The sequence below is a fragment of the Schistocerca serialis genome, chromosome 3, assembly GCF_023864345.2.
Source record: "Schistocerca serialis cubense isolate TAMUIC-IGC-003099 chromosome 3, iqSchSeri2.2, whole genome shotgun sequence".
In the NCBI taxonomy this organism is placed as follows: Eukaryota; Metazoa; Arthropoda; class Insecta; order Orthoptera; family Acrididae; genus Schistocerca; species Schistocerca serialis.
The window spans coordinates 509,501,170-509,517,912 of NC_064640.1; the positions used below are offsets into that span (position 1 = coordinate 509,501,170).

General features: G+C 27.3%; 1 long non-coding RNA gene across 1 annotated transcript; it reads left to right on the plus strand.

Annotated features, from left to right (window-relative positions):
* The first annotated feature begins 748 nt into the window (after positions 1–748).
* On the plus strand, positions 749–16,133 carry LOC126469527 (uncharacterized). Its single transcript, XR_007586003.1, has 2 exons — positions 749–1,053; positions 15,983–16,133. It is a non-coding gene; the product is annotated as an uncharacterized LOC126469527 (long non-coding RNA).
* Positions 16,134–16,743: the final 610 nt, after the last annotated feature.

Sequence of the window (16,743 nt, forward strand, 5' to 3'; positions counted from 1 at the left end):
AATGTAATTGTTTTATGAAATATTATTTTAAATTTTTAAAAGTAGATTTTATTTATTGTACGTTTTGTATCAGGGTTTATCAAAATTTTAGTATTTATTTTACTTTTCTCGTTTTGGGCTGATTTATAAATAATTTATAGTTAATGTATCATAATTATTATTAAATTATTTATAGAAATGAGATGTTAATCGTTTCCCAAGATATCTAGTTTCTTAAGAAAAAATTTAATTTTTTGAAGTTAATTATTTTTATTTAATTTTTTAGGTACAAAAATTAACTTATTTATTCTTTAAGGGATAAGCTTTGAAGTTAATAACCTATAATTTGTTTTATAAAATATAATAGTAAGCTTTAAACCAGCTATCTCTAAGATTACGTTTTAGTTCATTATTTTTATTTTTGATTTTATAATTATTTTAGGTTATTTATTAAGATTATAAATTTAATTTTAAAATTTTTGTAATAATGATAGAATTAGTATATTTATTTGTATATAATTTTTACCTTGTGAATTTATTATAAGGAACTAGGCAAAATTGATTTCCGCCTGTTTATCAAAAACATGTCCTCTTGAAAATACTTTGAGATCTGGCCTGCTCACTGAGCAGATTTTTAAAGAGCCACGGTATTTTGACCATGCAAAGTTTGCTTAATCATCAGTCTCATAATTAGTGGCTGGAATGAATGGCTTGACGAGAAATCAACTGTCTCTTAATAATTTATTGAATTTAACATTTGAGTCAAAATGCTTAAATTTTTCTTTAGGACGAGAAGACCCTATAGAGCTTAAGATTTTATTTTTATATAGTTTTTTGTTTGTCTTTCTATATTTAATGATGATGTTTTGTTGGGGTGACATGAAGAATAAATAAGCTCTTCATTATAAAATCATTTATTTATGTTTGTTGTTTTGATCCATAATTTATGATCATAAGATTAAGTTACCTTAGGGATAACAGCGTAATTGTTTTTGAGAGCTCATATCGACAAAGCAGATTGCGACCTCGATGTTGGATTAAGAAAAATTTTGGGTGCAGTGGACCAGTAACTAGGTCTGTTCGACCTTTAAATTCTTACATGATGTGAGTTCAGACCGGCGTGAGCCAGGTCGGTTTCTATCCTAAGATTATTAATTCATATTAGTACAAAAGGACCATATGGTTGAAATATATTTTATTTTATTGATTAATACTAATTAATTACTATTTTGACCGATTAATGTGTTGAATTTAGAATTCATTTATGTAGATTTTTTCTACAAATAGTATTGATACTTTATGAATTATTTATGTTTATTTTGAATTTTCTTTTATTGGTTATTTGTGTTTTAATTGGTGTTGCTTTTTTAACTTTATTAGAGCGTAAGGTTTTAGGATACATTCAAATTCGAAAGGGTCCAAATAAAGTAGGTTTTGTTGGAATTCCTCAACGCGTTAGTGATGCTATCAAGTTAATTTGTAAGGAGGAGCCAATTCCTATTATCTCTAATTATTTACTTTATTACTTTTCTCCTGTTTTTAATTTAATAATTTCCTTGGCTTTTTGAGTGATTTTCCCTTACTTAAATTATATATGTTCTTTTTCTTATGGATTTTTGTTTTTTTTATGCTGTACTAGATTAGGTGTTTATACTGTTATAATTGCTGGTTGGTCTTCTAATTCAAATTATGCTTTACTAGGTTCTCTTTGTTCTGTTGCTCAAACAATTTCATACGAAGTTAGTTTGGCTTTAATTTTATTATCTTTCATTATTTTAATTGGTAGTTTTAATATGTTTGATTTTATAAATTATCAGCTTTATTGTTGATTTATTGTTATTTCTTTACCTTTAGCTTTAGCTTGTTTTGCTTCTTCTTTAGCTGAGACTAACTGTACTCCTTTTGACTTTGCCGAAGGTGAATCTGAGTTAGTTTCAGGTTTTAATATTGAATATGGTGCAGGCGGTTTTACTTTAATTTTTTTAGCTGAGTATACTAGAATTGTTTTTATAAGAATATTATTAGCTTTAATTTTTTTAGGTGGTGACTTTTATTCTTTTATATTTTTTATTAAGCTTGCTGTTATGTCCTTTGGTTTTATTTGAGTTCGTGGTACGTTACCACGTTTTCGTTATGATAAGTTAATGTACTTAGCTTGAAAAAGTTTTTTGCCATTATCTTTAAATTTTTTTATTTTCTTTGTTGGTTTAAAGATTTTATTTATTTCATTTATTTAGTGAAATTTTTTAAGAAAAGTTAATAGAAGAGTTAAACTTCTAGTTTTACGTTTTCAAAACATATGCTTTTCCTAAGCTAATTAACTTATTATTCTTTAATTAGTTTATCTCATGTACATTAATTAAGAAGTATGTAAAGTAGATAATTGTTAAGATTTGTCCTGTTATAATGTAAGGTTCTTAAACAGGTCGTTTTCCAATTCATGTTAATAAGCATACAACAACTACTATAATGCAGAATAAAATCTGATTGATAGGATAGAATTGAATACCTCGGAATGGTGTTTTATTATAAAACGGTAAAATTATTATGATTCTAATTGATAAGAACAATGCAATAACACCTCTTAGTTTATTAGGGATTGATCATAGAATTGCATATGCAAATCAGAAATATCATTCTGGTTGAATATGGACGGGGGTTACTAACGGGTTGGTAGGTACAAGATTATCTGGATCTCCTAGGAGGTAAGGATTAATCAAGCACAGTATCATTAATAATGATGTTATTAATACAAATGTAATAGAGTCCTTGAAAGTAAAGTATGGGTGAAATGGGATTTTTTCAATATCTCCATTTAGTCGTAAGGGGATATTAGACCCAGTTTGGTGGAGGAAGAATAAATGAATTGCTGCCATGGCAGCAATAATAAATGGTAGTACAAAATGGAATGTAAAGAATCGATTTAAAGTTGCATTATCAACAGCAAACCATCCTCATACTCATTGAACTAAATCTGTTCCAAAAAATGGGATTGCTGATAATAAATTAGTAATTACTGTCGCACCTCAGAATGATATTTGACCTCAAGGTAAAACGTATCCTATAAATGCAGTTGCTATAACTAAGAATAGGATTACTGTACCAATTATTCAGGTGTGCATGTATATGTAAGATCCATAGTAAATTCCTCATCCGACATGTAAATAAATTCAAATAAAAAATATAGAAGCACCATATGCATGTAAGGTTCGAATAATTCAGCCATTATTTACATCTCGGCAGATGTGAACTACACTACTAAATGCTATTTCAATATTTGATGTATAATGTATAGCTAAAAATAGTCCAGTTACAATTTGAATTACCAAACATAATCCTAGTAGGGACCCAAAATTCCATAAAAATGAAATATTTCTTGGTGCAGGTAAATCAGCTGAAGAGTTATTAATGATTTTAATTAAAGGATGTCTCAATCATAAGGGTTTATTCATTAGTAAATTATCATATTTTACGAATAGGCCCCTGGTTAATGTTGGTGATTTTAACAACTGCTAATAGTGCTAAAAATAAATTAATTATTATTATTATTCTAATAATGAATGTTGGTCTATTATATAGTTTTTCTAAAGATATTGTTATTTCTTGATAATTGATTGAATTATCAATATTTATAGTTACAGTATTTTTGAAAAAGTCTGTAAATATTGTTATATCTAAAATAATTAATGTTGATATGATAAATATTCATATTGTTAAGGTAATAATTATCGTAATTGATTTAGGTTGAAATATTTCGTTTGATGCAATTCTCGTAATATAAATAATTAGAACTAATATACCACCAAGAAACGTTAAAAATAAAATATATGATAACCAATATCTTTCCAATATTGTTCCTGTTATTAGTCCAACTAGAAAAGTTTGTAGGATAATGAAAAACATTATTGATATTGGGTGTCTTAATTTAATAAAATTAATATTTATCACGTTTGATAGCGATATAATTATTATTTTGATCATTTCAGGGGTTAGTTTATTAAAAATATCGGTTTTGTGGACCGATGATGGAAAGCTTTTCACCTCTGAAGTTTTAAAAGTGGGGGCTGGACTTATTTCCGGTTTACAAGACCGGTGTTTTTTTTAAACTATTAAAATCAATGTTTATATTCTCTGTCTTTACTTCTTTATTGATTTATTTTGCTGGTGTTTATGTTTTTTCTTCTAAACGTAAGCATTTATTAATGGTTCTTTTGAGATTAGAATATATTGTTCTTTCTTTATTTATATTGGTTATTGTTTTTCTTATTGAGTTTGATTATGATTATTTTTTTCCGGTTATGTTTTTGGTTTTTTCTGTTTGTGAAGGTGCTTTAGGTCTTGCTATTTTAGTTTCAATAATTCGTTCTCATGGGAATGATTTTTTAATTCTTTTGGCTTATCTTTATGTTAAAGTATTTATTTATAACTATTTTTTTGATCCCTCTTTGTTTGGTTAATAATTGCTGATGGTTAGTTCATTCCTTAATGTTTCTGTCTAGTTTTGTTTTTATGATTTGTGTTTATTCATATGCAGATTTAAATATGATTAGATATTATATTTGTATTGATTATTTTTCTTTTAGTTTGATTCTGCTTAGTTTTTGAATATGTTCTTTAAAAATTACTGCTAGAGGTTCAGTTTATTTAAGTTCTTATCATTCTAATTTTTTTGTCTTTATAGTCTTAATTTTGATGATTATGCATTATTGTTCATTTGCTAGATTGAGTCTTCTTTCTTTTTAAATTTTTATTGAGGCTAGATTTGTTCCTACTTTACTTTTGATTTTGGGTTGAGGCTATCAACCTGAACGGTTGCAGGCTGGTGTTTATTTAATTTTTTATACTCTGGTTGCTTGATTGCCTTTATTATTAGTGTTATTTAGGGTTTATGATTTTTCTAATACTTTATATTTTCCTTTATTGGTTGATTTTGGTTCTTATTATTCTATATTTTATGTGTTTATAATTCTTGCTTTTTTAGTTAAGATGCCGATATTTTTGGTTCATTTGTGGCTTCCTAAGGCCCATGTTGAGGCCCCTCTTTCAGGTAGAATGATTCTTGCTGGTGTTTTATTAAAGTTAGGTGGTTATGGTATTTTTCGTGTTATGAAGGTTATTTCTTATTTGGGTTTGAAGTTTAATTATTTTTGATTGTCTTTAGGTTTATCTGGTGGGGTTATTGTTAGATTTATTTGTTTTCGTCAGGTTGATTTAAAGTCTTTAATTGTGTAATCTTCTGTTGCTCATATAAGAATGGTTATTGGAGGATTGACAACAATGAATTGATGAGGTTGTATAGGTTCTCTTTCTTTAATGGTTGGTCATGGTTTGTGTTCTTCTGGTTTATTTTGTTTATCTAATATTATTTATGAGCGTTTAGGTAGACGAAGATTATTAATTAACAAGGGTATAATTAATTTAATACCAAGAATGGCTTTATGATGATTCCTTTTAATCTAATCTTCTAATATAGCTGTGCCTCCTTCTTTAAATTTGGTAGGTGAACTTAGATTATTAAATAGAATTATGTCTTGATCTTCTTTTAGATTTTTTGCTTTAATTTTTTTGTCTTTTTTTAGAGCTGTTTATACTTTATATATGTATTCTTATTCTCAGCATGGTAAATATTATTCTGGTGTTTATACTTGTTCTCTTGGTTATTTTCGTGAATATCATCTTTTACTTTTACATTGATTGCCTTTAAATATTCTTTGTTTAAGGGGAGAGTATTTTTTTGTTTAGGCTTAAGTATTTTAATTAAAAATATTGTTTTGTGGAATCAATGATATGAATTTTTTCATCTTAGGCAGTGAATTTGTTTTCTATTTGTTCTTTGAGTTTTTTTTCTTTATTTTTATCTAGAACTATAATTTTTATTTTGGGTATTTATTATTTAATAATTGATTATAGAGTTTTTGTTGAATCAGAGCTTTTTAATTTAAATGGTTCTATGGTTGTTATGACTTTAATTTTGGATTGAATGTCTCATATTTTTATGTCTTTTGTTATGTATATTTCTTCTTTGGTTATTTATTACAGAGAGGATTAAATATCGGGAGAAAAAAATATATATCGTTTTATTATTATTGTTGTAATATTTATTCTTTCTATAGGTTTTTTAATTATCAGTCCTAATTTGATTAGATTTTTATTGGGATGGGATGGTTTAGGTTTAGTTTCTTATTGATATTTATTTATTATCAAAATGTGAAATCTTATAGTGTGGGAATGTTAACTGCACTTTCTAATCGTATTGGTGATGTTGCTATTTTAATTTCTATTGCTTGAATATTGAATTTTGGTGGTTGAAATTATATTTATTATTATGATTTTATTTCTAATTCTTTTGAAATAAAGCTTATTACTATATTAATTGTTTTAGCAGCTATAACTAAAAGAGCTCAAATTCCTTATTCTTCTTGACTTCCTGCTGCTGTGGCTGCCCCTACTCCTGTTTCTGCTTTGGTTCATTCTTCTACTCTTGTTACTGCTGGGGTTTATTTATTAATTCGTTTTAGACCTATATTAGATACTTATAATTGTGGTTGATTATTACTTTTAATTGGTTGTATAACTATGTTTATGGCTGGTTTGGGAGCAAATTTTGAATTTGATTTTAAGAAAATTATTGCTCTTTCTACTTTAAGACAACTTGGTTTAATAATAAGAATTTTGGCTATGAGTTATCCAAAACTTGCATTTTTTCATTTATTAGCTCATGCTTTATTTAAGGCTTTATTGTTTAAGTGTGCAGGTTCGATAATTCATAATTTAAAGGTTTCTCAGGATATTCGTTTTATAGGTTCAATTGTTAATTTTATGCCTTTAACTTCAGTTTGTTTTAATGTTTCTAGTTTGTCTTTGTGTGGTATACCATTTTTAGCAGGTTTTTATTCAAAGGATTTAATTCTAGAAATGGTTTGTTTAAGATGAATTAATTGTTTGATTTTCTTCTTTATTTCTTTTCTACTGTTTTAACTGCTTCTTATTCTTTTCGTCTTTTTTATTATTCAATATCTGGTGATAATAATTTTTATTCTAGATTTTCTTTTGACGATAAGGGTTATTATATTTCTTTTGGTGTAATTGGTTTATGGTTTGTTGCTGTTTTTGGTGGTAGTCTTTTGTCTTGGTTAATTTTTCCTGTTCCTTATGTGATTTCCTTGCCTTATTACTTAAAGTTTTTAACTATTACTGTAGTTGTTTTGGGTGCTTATTTGGGTTATCTTATTTCTAATTTTGATTTTTCTCAAAATTTATTTTCTTTAAGTATACTCTCTTTTGTTAGATTTGCTGGTTCTATGTGGTTTATACCTTTTATTTCGACTAAATATTGTTGATATTGTTCAGATTATAATGTCTGAAGTTTTAAAAGTAATTACAATTGGAAGGATTAGTTCGATTTCTACATCAAAAATTAAGAAAATTACTGCAATTAGGAAGAATCGAAGTGAGATTGGTATTCGTGCTGATCTTTTTGGGTCAAATCCACACTCAAATGGTGATCTTTTTTCTCGGTCATTAATTAATTTTTTTGATAATGTTGTTGCAAGGATTATAACAATTATTGGAATAATAAATCTAATAAAAATTCTTGTAGATAAAATTAGGATTGTTTTTCTTGATTTATATCAAGCTTTTTGATTGGAAGTCAAATGTACTATTTATACTAGAAAAACGATTATCTACCTCATCAATAAATAGAAATGTATAAGAATAATCATACTACATCTGCAAAGTGTCAGTATCATGCTACTGCTTCAAATCCAAAGTGGTGTCTTGGTGAGAATTGGTTTATTGAATGTCGAAGTAGACATGTTGATAAGAAAATTGTTCCGATAATTACATGTAGACCATGGAATCGTGTTACAACAAAGAATGTTGATCCATAAACTGCGTCTGCAATGGTGAAGGGTGCTTCTCAATATTCGTATGCTTGAAGTATAGTGAAGTATAGTCCTAGTAGTACTGTGAAGAATAATCCTTGTAATGCTTGAGTATGATTAGATTCTATTAGACTATGATGTGCTCATGTTACTGTTACTCCTGATGCTAAAAGAATAGCTGTATTAAGTAATGGAATTTGTATAGGATTGAAAGGTTGAATTCCTATTGGGGGTCATAATATCCCAAGTTCAATAGTAGGTGCTAGTCTTCTTCTAAAAAATGCTCAGAAAAAAGAAACAAAGAATAGTACTTCTGATGCAATGAATAAAATTATTCCTCATCTTAATCCGATTGATACAAATCCCGTATCTAGTCCTTGGTATGTTCCTTCTCGTACTACATCTCGTCATCATTGGATTATAGTTAGTAGGGTAATTCCAAATCCGATTATAAATAAGTTAATGTGAAATAGGTGAAATCATTTTGCTAATCCTGATACTAGAACTATTGCTCCAATTGCTCCTGTTAATGGTCAAGGTCTGTAATCTACTAAGTGGAATGGGTGGTTTGAGTGAGTTGTTAACATAAGTTTAGTATACTTCTCTAGAATATAAAGTTCTTAAAATTGAGAAAACATAGGCTTGAATTATTGCTACTGTGGATTCTAGAATTAACAGAAGTATTTGCCCAATAATTAATAGTGAAATTAAGTTTATTGCTATAGATGGTCCTGTATTTCCTAGTAATGTTAATAGTAAGTGTCCTGCAATTATATTTGCTGCTAGTCGTACTGCTAGCGTACCTGGTCGAATGATATTTCTAATTGTTTCAATTAATACTATAAATCATATTAATGCAGGCGGTGTTCCTTGGGGAACAAGATGTGTAAATATGTGATTGGTATGATTAATTCATCCAAATAACATAAATCTAATTCATATAGGTAGAGCGATTGCAAATGTTAATGCTAAATGTTTTGTTCTAGTAAAGATATAAGGGAATAATCCTATGAAATTATTAAATAGTATTATAATAAAGATTGAAATGAAGATTAATGTTGTTCCATTAAATGATTTTGGTCCTAGTAATGTTTTAAATTCATTGTGTATGGTTAAGTTTAGTTTATTTCAAGTAATATTAATTCGTGATGGTGTAAGTCAAAATATTGATGGGATTAATAATAATCCTAAGAATGTTCTAGTTCAATTTAATGATAAATTGAAGATATTAGTTGATGGATGAAATGTTGAAAATAAGTTTGTTATCATTTTCAATTCAAGTTCTTTATATCAATTGTTCTTTTTTCTGCTCTTTTAATAAGGTTTGGTTTAAATGAGAAAAAGTTTATTTGATTGAATAAAATTAATGTTGTCGAAAATATAATAAATAGGGAGAACCATATGAGAGGGGATATTTGAGGGATTTGGATTGAATTTCCCCATCAGAAGTAGTCGTTAATTTACTGTTTTTTGGTTTAAGAGACCATTACTTACTTTCAGTCATCTGATGTATTCCAAGGTGTACTAATTATTTAGTTATTTTAGATTGACACTCTAATGTTATATATTTTAACTAACTCCTTAGATTATCTTAGATAATCACTTGATAAATAAGTTTACTGAACTTCTTTCAATTACAATTGGTATGAATCTGTGGTTTGCTCCACAAATTTCTGAGCATTGTCCAAAGAAGAGTCCAGGCCTGTTTATTGTAAATGTTCCTTGGTTTAGTCGACCTGGAGTTGCGTCAGTTTTAACCCCTAATGCAGGTACTGCTCATTAGTGTAGAACGTCTGATGCTCTTGTTAATACTCGTACTTCTGCATTTATTGGTAGAATTGTTCGGTTATCTACATCTAGAAGTCGAAATCCGTCGTTTTCTAGGTCTTGTTCTGGTGTTATGTAAGTGTCAAATTCTACATCTATAAAGTCTGAATATTCATATCTTCAGTATCATTGTCGTCCAATTGTTTTAATTGTGATTATTGCGTCTACTGAATCATCAAGTAAATACAGTAGTCGTAATGATGGGAGTGCAATAAAAATTAGTGTAATTGCTGGTAGTGCTGTTCAGATTGTTTCAATTAAATGTCCGTCAAGTATGTTTCGGTTTGTATAGGCAATGAATAATATGTAACTTAGGGCATAGCCTACAATTACTGTAATTAATAATAATACGACCATAGTATGATTATGGAAGAATGATAGTTGCTCCATTAATGGTGAAGCTCCATCTTGAAGGGATAAATTTGATCATGTTGCCATTAATGAATTTTTCTAATAAAAGGTCCAACCGTTATTTGTAGAGCTTAAATCTACTGCACTAATCTGCCATATTAGAATCTAGATATTAATGGTAGTTCTGAGTAACTGTGTTCTGCAGGCGGATTATTTTGTAGTCATTCTGTTGATCTTCTTATATTAGCTCTAAATATGATTGCCCATTTTGTAACCATTCTTTCTCATATAATTACAATGAATATAATGATTCCTACAATAGAAATTGTAGACCCGATTCTTGATACTACATTTCATGATGTATATGCATCTGGATAGTCTGAATTTCGTCGTGGTATTCCTGCTAGTCCTAGGAAGTGTTGAGGGAAGAATGTTAAGTTTACTCCAATAAATATAATTGTAAATTGGATTTTTAATCATGTATTATTTATAGTTAATCCTGTAAATAATGGGTATCATTGAATAACACCTCCTATGATTGCGAATACTGCTCCTATGGATAACACATAATGGAAGTGGGCTACTACATAATATGTAACATGTAATCCGATGTCAAGTGATGACTTTGCTAATACTAATCCTGTTAATCCACCAATTGTGAATAGAAAAATAAATCCTAAAGCTCATAATAACGGTGAATTGAATTTGAATTTAGTTCCATATAGTGTAGCTAATCATCTGAATACCTTAATTCCTGTAGGTACAGCAATAATTATTGTTGCTGATGTAAAGTATGCTCGTGTGTCAACATCTATTCCTACTGTGAATATATGATGTGCTCATACAATAAATCCTATTAGTCCAATTGATAATATAGCATAAATTATACGTAATGTTCCAAATGATTCAATTTTTCCTCTTTCTTGATATACAATGTGAGAAATAATTCCAAATCCTGGTAGAATTAAAATGTAAACTTCTGGGTGCCCAAAGAATCAGAATAGGTGTTGATATACAATTGGGTCACCTCCCCCTGAAGGGTCAAAGAATGATGTATTTAAATTTCGATCTGTTAATAGTATAGTAATAGCCCCTGCTAATACTGGAAGTGATAAAAGGAGGAGAAGGGCTGTAATAGCTACAGATCAGACAAATAAAGGTGTTTGATCTAGAGTTATACTTTCTGATCGTATATTAATTGCTGTTGTAATGAAGTTCACTGCACCAAGAATGGATGATACACCTGCTAAGAGAAGTGAAAAAATAGCCAGGTCTACAGATGCCCCCCCATGTGCGATAGCTCCTGCAAGAGGAGGGTAAACTGTTCATCCTGTACCAGCACCGTTATCTACTATAGAAGATGTAAGAAGAAGGGTTAGTGAAGGTGGTAGTAATCAAAAACTTATATTATTTATTCGTGGGAACGCTATATCAGGTGCACCAATTATTAATAGTACGAGTCAATTACCAAATCCACCAATTATAATAGGTATTAATATAAAAAAAATTATTACAAATGCGTGGGCTGTAATAATGACATTATAAATTTGGTCATCTCCAATTAGAGATCCTGGTTGACCAAGTTCAGCACGAATAAGTATTCTTATTGATGTTCCTACTATTCCTGCTCACGCTCCAAATAAGAAGTATAAAGTACCAATATCCTTATGGTTTGTTGAGAATAATCATTTTTGCAGTAAGATGGCTGAATTTAAGGTGGTAGACTGTAAATCTACTTATGAGATGTTTCTCTCTTACCATGCTTTAGGCCTTATATTCAATTGTGATTCTAGACTGCAATTCTAGAGGTGTAAAATTTACTAAGGCCTAAAAGATTATTCTTTTAATTATAACTTTGAAGGTTATTTGTTTGGTTAACTTAAGTTCTTAGTATATTGAGATTAAGGTCGATGTTGAGATTAATCCTATTGTTGAAATTATTACTGTTATAGGAAGAATAATTCTTGATTTTTGAGACTTTATTTTTATAGATCACGAATTTTTTGTGTATGACATAATTAGGGCTGAGAATCTAATACGTATATAATAATAAAGTGTAATTGTAGTTAATACAACCATAATTGTTATGATAGTTGTTATGTTATTTTCTATCAATGATTGTATTACAATTCATTTTGGTAGAAATCCAAGGAATGGCGGTAAACCACCTAAGGATAAAAGAGATAAAAATATTATGAATTTAATTTCAGTTTTTATATTTCTGGCTGAATAAATTTGGTTTATAAAAATAGATTTATTTGCTTAAATAATAAGACCATAATTAATCTTAATAGTGAGTAAATAATAAAGTATAGTTCTCAAATGTTTTCTCTAACTGTTAGGGATCTAATTATTCACCCTAAATGTCTAATTGAGGAATATGCTAGAAGTTGTCGTAGAGATGTTTGATTTAAACCACCTATTGCCCCAATAATAATTCTTAGAATAATAATTGTTCAAATGAAAGTTCTTAGTTGAATACAATAAGATAATACCATTATTGGGGCAATTTTTTGCCATGTTATTAGTGTTGAACAGTTATTTCATCTTGAAGCTCCTATTACTTCCGGAAATCAGAAATGAAAGGGTGCAGCCCCGATCTTTAATAATAATCTAGATCTAATTATTATTGATGGAATAAATTCTGTTTCTCATCCTATTGGATACTTTATTGTTAATCAGCAAAATTGAAAATAATAGTATTGTCGATGCTATTGCTTGGACAATAAAATATTTAATTGATGATTCATTTATTATTATATTTTTATTTCTTGTTAGGAGTGGAATAAATGAAAGTAAGTTGATCTCAAGTCCTATTCAAACTCCAAATCAGGAGTTTGATGAAATGGACAGGATCGTTCCTATCATTAATGTTGATAGGAAGAGAAGTTTTGTAGAGTTGTTGGTCATTAAAAAGGAGAGAATTGATACCTCTATAAATGGGGTATGAACCCATTAGCTTGTTTAGCTTACCTTTTTACATTAAGGTGTATGATGCACGTTAATTTTTGATACTAAAGGAGGTAGTTTAATTCTGTCTTATGTAATTTTTAATGAAGGTAATTTTATTTACTTGATTTACCCTATCAAGGAAACCCTTTAATCAGGCACATCATTTATGTTTAATATATAAATTAAAAATTTTTTTTTAAAATTTGTTTATGTATTATTTTGGTTATTTCTAATTAATTTATCTCGGTTAGGATAATCTGAATATATATTACATATAATAAATAATTTATATTAATATATTACATTTAATTAAATTTAAATACCCATAATGTTATTTTATAACTATTAAATGATTATTTTAATACATTTATTTACCTAGGATTATAGCTACTTATGTTTTTAGCATAAAATAGGTTATTATATTATAAATTATGTAATAATATGTAAATTAATATTAAATATTATTATTATTGGATATAATAAATATTATTAATATTATTAAATATAAAGTTTTATATTAATATAAATTATTATATTAATTATAATAATATAATTTAATATATTATCTATATTTAGATACTTTAACTAATTAATATTTAAGTTAACTTAATATGAAATTAATTTTATATTAATATCATATTACATTAATTTACATAATTGTATAAAATATATTTATTATATTATTAAATCTTTCTTTATTATTAGTGAAAATAAAGATTAAATAAGAAAGAATTTAATACATTTATTGGTATACATGTTCCATATTAATCGTTATTTATATATAATAGAGAGGTTGTTGTGGTCATTCGAAGGAGCGTTTCTTTTTTTTGTCTTTGTTGTGTTTTTTTTCTTTAAATATTTGAATCCTTTATTTTTCCTTATTTTTATAAATTTTTAAATTTCTTATTTTGTTTCCAAAAGTTTTATTCTTGCTTGTTTATTCACTTTTTCTTTGTATTATATAAGTTTTGTTAAACTAAATGTTCTATTTGCAGTAATTTGATTTAATTATCAAGTGATTTTGGATTTAGCAATTGATTTAGTATCGGCATAATTCGTGCCAGCAGCCGCGGTTATACAATTGATACAAGTGAATATTATTGGTTAAAACAGTTGTTTATATTTTTAGGGTTAAAATATAAATTTGTAAGGTGAAATGTTAAAATTTATTTGTAGCTCTTTTTATGAATCTGTGAAATTTGAATAATAAACTAGGATTAGATACCCTATTATTTTAAATGTTAATTATATTTACCAGGGTACTATTAGATAAGGTCTTTAAACCCAAAGAGTTTGGCGGTATCTCATTCCATTCAGAGGAACCTACCCCGTTATTGATAATACACGATTTACTCTACTTAATTTATTTGTTTGTATATCTCTGTTATCAGAGAATCTTTTTAGAGTTATAATTCTCAAGATTTATAAATATAAAATATTTCAGGTCAAGGTGCAGCTTATAATTAAGAGGAGGTGGGTTACAATAGATTTTTGTTTATAACGGATTTGATGGTGAAATACTATTAATGGAGGTGGATTTGATAGTAATTTAATTTATTTAATTTAACCGATATTGGCTCTGCGATGTGTACACATCGCCCGTCGCTCTCATTATTGATTATTCTATTTTATTATTTTAATTTAGCTTCAATTTAGATGAGATAAGTCGTAACATAGTAGATGTACTGGAAAGTGTATCTAGGAAGAGTTTCAAGATATAACTTATTAGTAAAGTGTTTCATTTACACTGAAAATTTCTCGGTGCAAATCAGGATATCTTGATTATTTATTTTATTATATTAATTTTTTGTTTATTTAATTATTTAATAAAAATAATTTTGTCGAATTTTGTCTTAGTATATTTTGTAGAATTGATTTTTTAGATTTTAGTTTTATATTTAGTAGAATTGATTTTTTAGATTATAGTTTATTGGTAATGTAATTGTTTTATGAAATATTATTTTAAATTTTTAATAGTAGATTTTATTTATTGTACCTTTTGTATCAGGGTTTATCAAAATTTTAGTATTTATTTTACTTGTCTTGATTTGGGTTGATTTATAAATAATTTATAGTTAATTTATCATAATTATTATTAAATTATTTATAAAAATGAGATGTTAATCGTTTCCCAAGATATCTAGTTTCTTAAGAAAAAATTTAATTTTTTGAAGTTAATTGTTTTTATTTAATTGTTAAGGTATAAATATTAACTTATTTATTCTTTAAGGGATAAGCTTTGAAGTTAATAACCTATAATTTGTTTTATAAAATATAATAGTAAGCTTTAAACCAGCTATCTTTAAGATTACGTTTTAGTTCATTATTTTTATTTTTTATTTTATAATTATTTTAGGTTTTTTATTAAGATTGTAAATTTAATTTTAAAATTTTTGTAATAATGATAGAATTAGTATATTTATTTGTATATAATTTTTACCTTGTGAATTTATTATAAGGAACTAGGGAAAATTGATTTCCGCCTGTTTACCAAAAACATGTCCTCTTGAAAATACTTTGAGGTCTGGCCTGCTCACTGAGCAGATTTTTAAAGAGCCGTGGTATTTTGACCGTGCGAAGGTAGCATAATCATTAGTCTCTTAAGTAGTGGCTGGAATGAATGGCTTGACGAGAAATCAACTGTCTCTTAATAAATTTTTGAATTTAACTTTTGAGTCAAAAGGCTTAAATTTTTCTTTAGGACGAGAAGACCCTATAGAGCTTAACATTTTATTTTTATATAGTTCTTTGTTTGTCTTTCTATATTTAATGATGATGTTTTGTTGGGGTGACATGAAGAATAAATAAACTCTTCATTATTATATCATTTATTTATGTTTGTTGTTTTGATCCATAATTTATGATCATAAGATTAAGTTACCTTAGGGATAACAGTGTAATTGTTTTTGAGAGCTCATATCGACAAAGCAGATTGCGACCTCGATGTTGGATTAAGAAAAATTTCTGTGCAGTGGCCCAGTAATTAGGTCTGTTCGAACTTTAAATTCTTACATGATCTGAGTTCAGACCGGCGTGAGCCAGGTCGGTTTCTATCCTAAGATTATTAATTCATATTATTACGAAAGGACCATATGGTTGAAATATATTTTATGTTATTGATTAATACTAATTAAATTACTATTTTGACCGATTAATGTGTTGAATTTAGAATTCATTTATGTAGATTTTTTCTACAAATAGTATTGATACTTTATGATTTATTTATGTTTATTTTGAATTTTCTTTTATTGGTTATTTGTGTTTTAATTAGTGTTGCTTTTTTAACTTTATTAGAGCGTAAGGTTTTAGGATACATTCAAATTTGGAAGGATCCAAATAAAGTAGGTTTTGTTGGAATTCCTCAACGCGTTAGTGATGCTATCAAGTTAATTTGTAATTAGCAGCCAATTCCTATTATATCTAATTATTTACTTTATTATTTTTCTCCTGTTTTTAATTTAATAATTTCCTTGGCTGTTTGAGTGATTTTCCCTTACTTAACTTATATATGTTCTTTTTCTTATGGATTTTTGTTTTTTTTTGATGCTGTACTAGATTAGGTGTTTATACTGTTATAATTGCTGGTTGGTCTTCTAATTCATGTTATTCTTTACTACGTTCTCTTCATTCTGTTGCTCAAACAATTTCATACGAAGTTAGTTTGGCTTTAATTTTATTATCTTTAATTATTTCAGTTGGTAGTTTTAATATGTTTGATTTTATAAATTATCAGCTTTATTGTTGATTT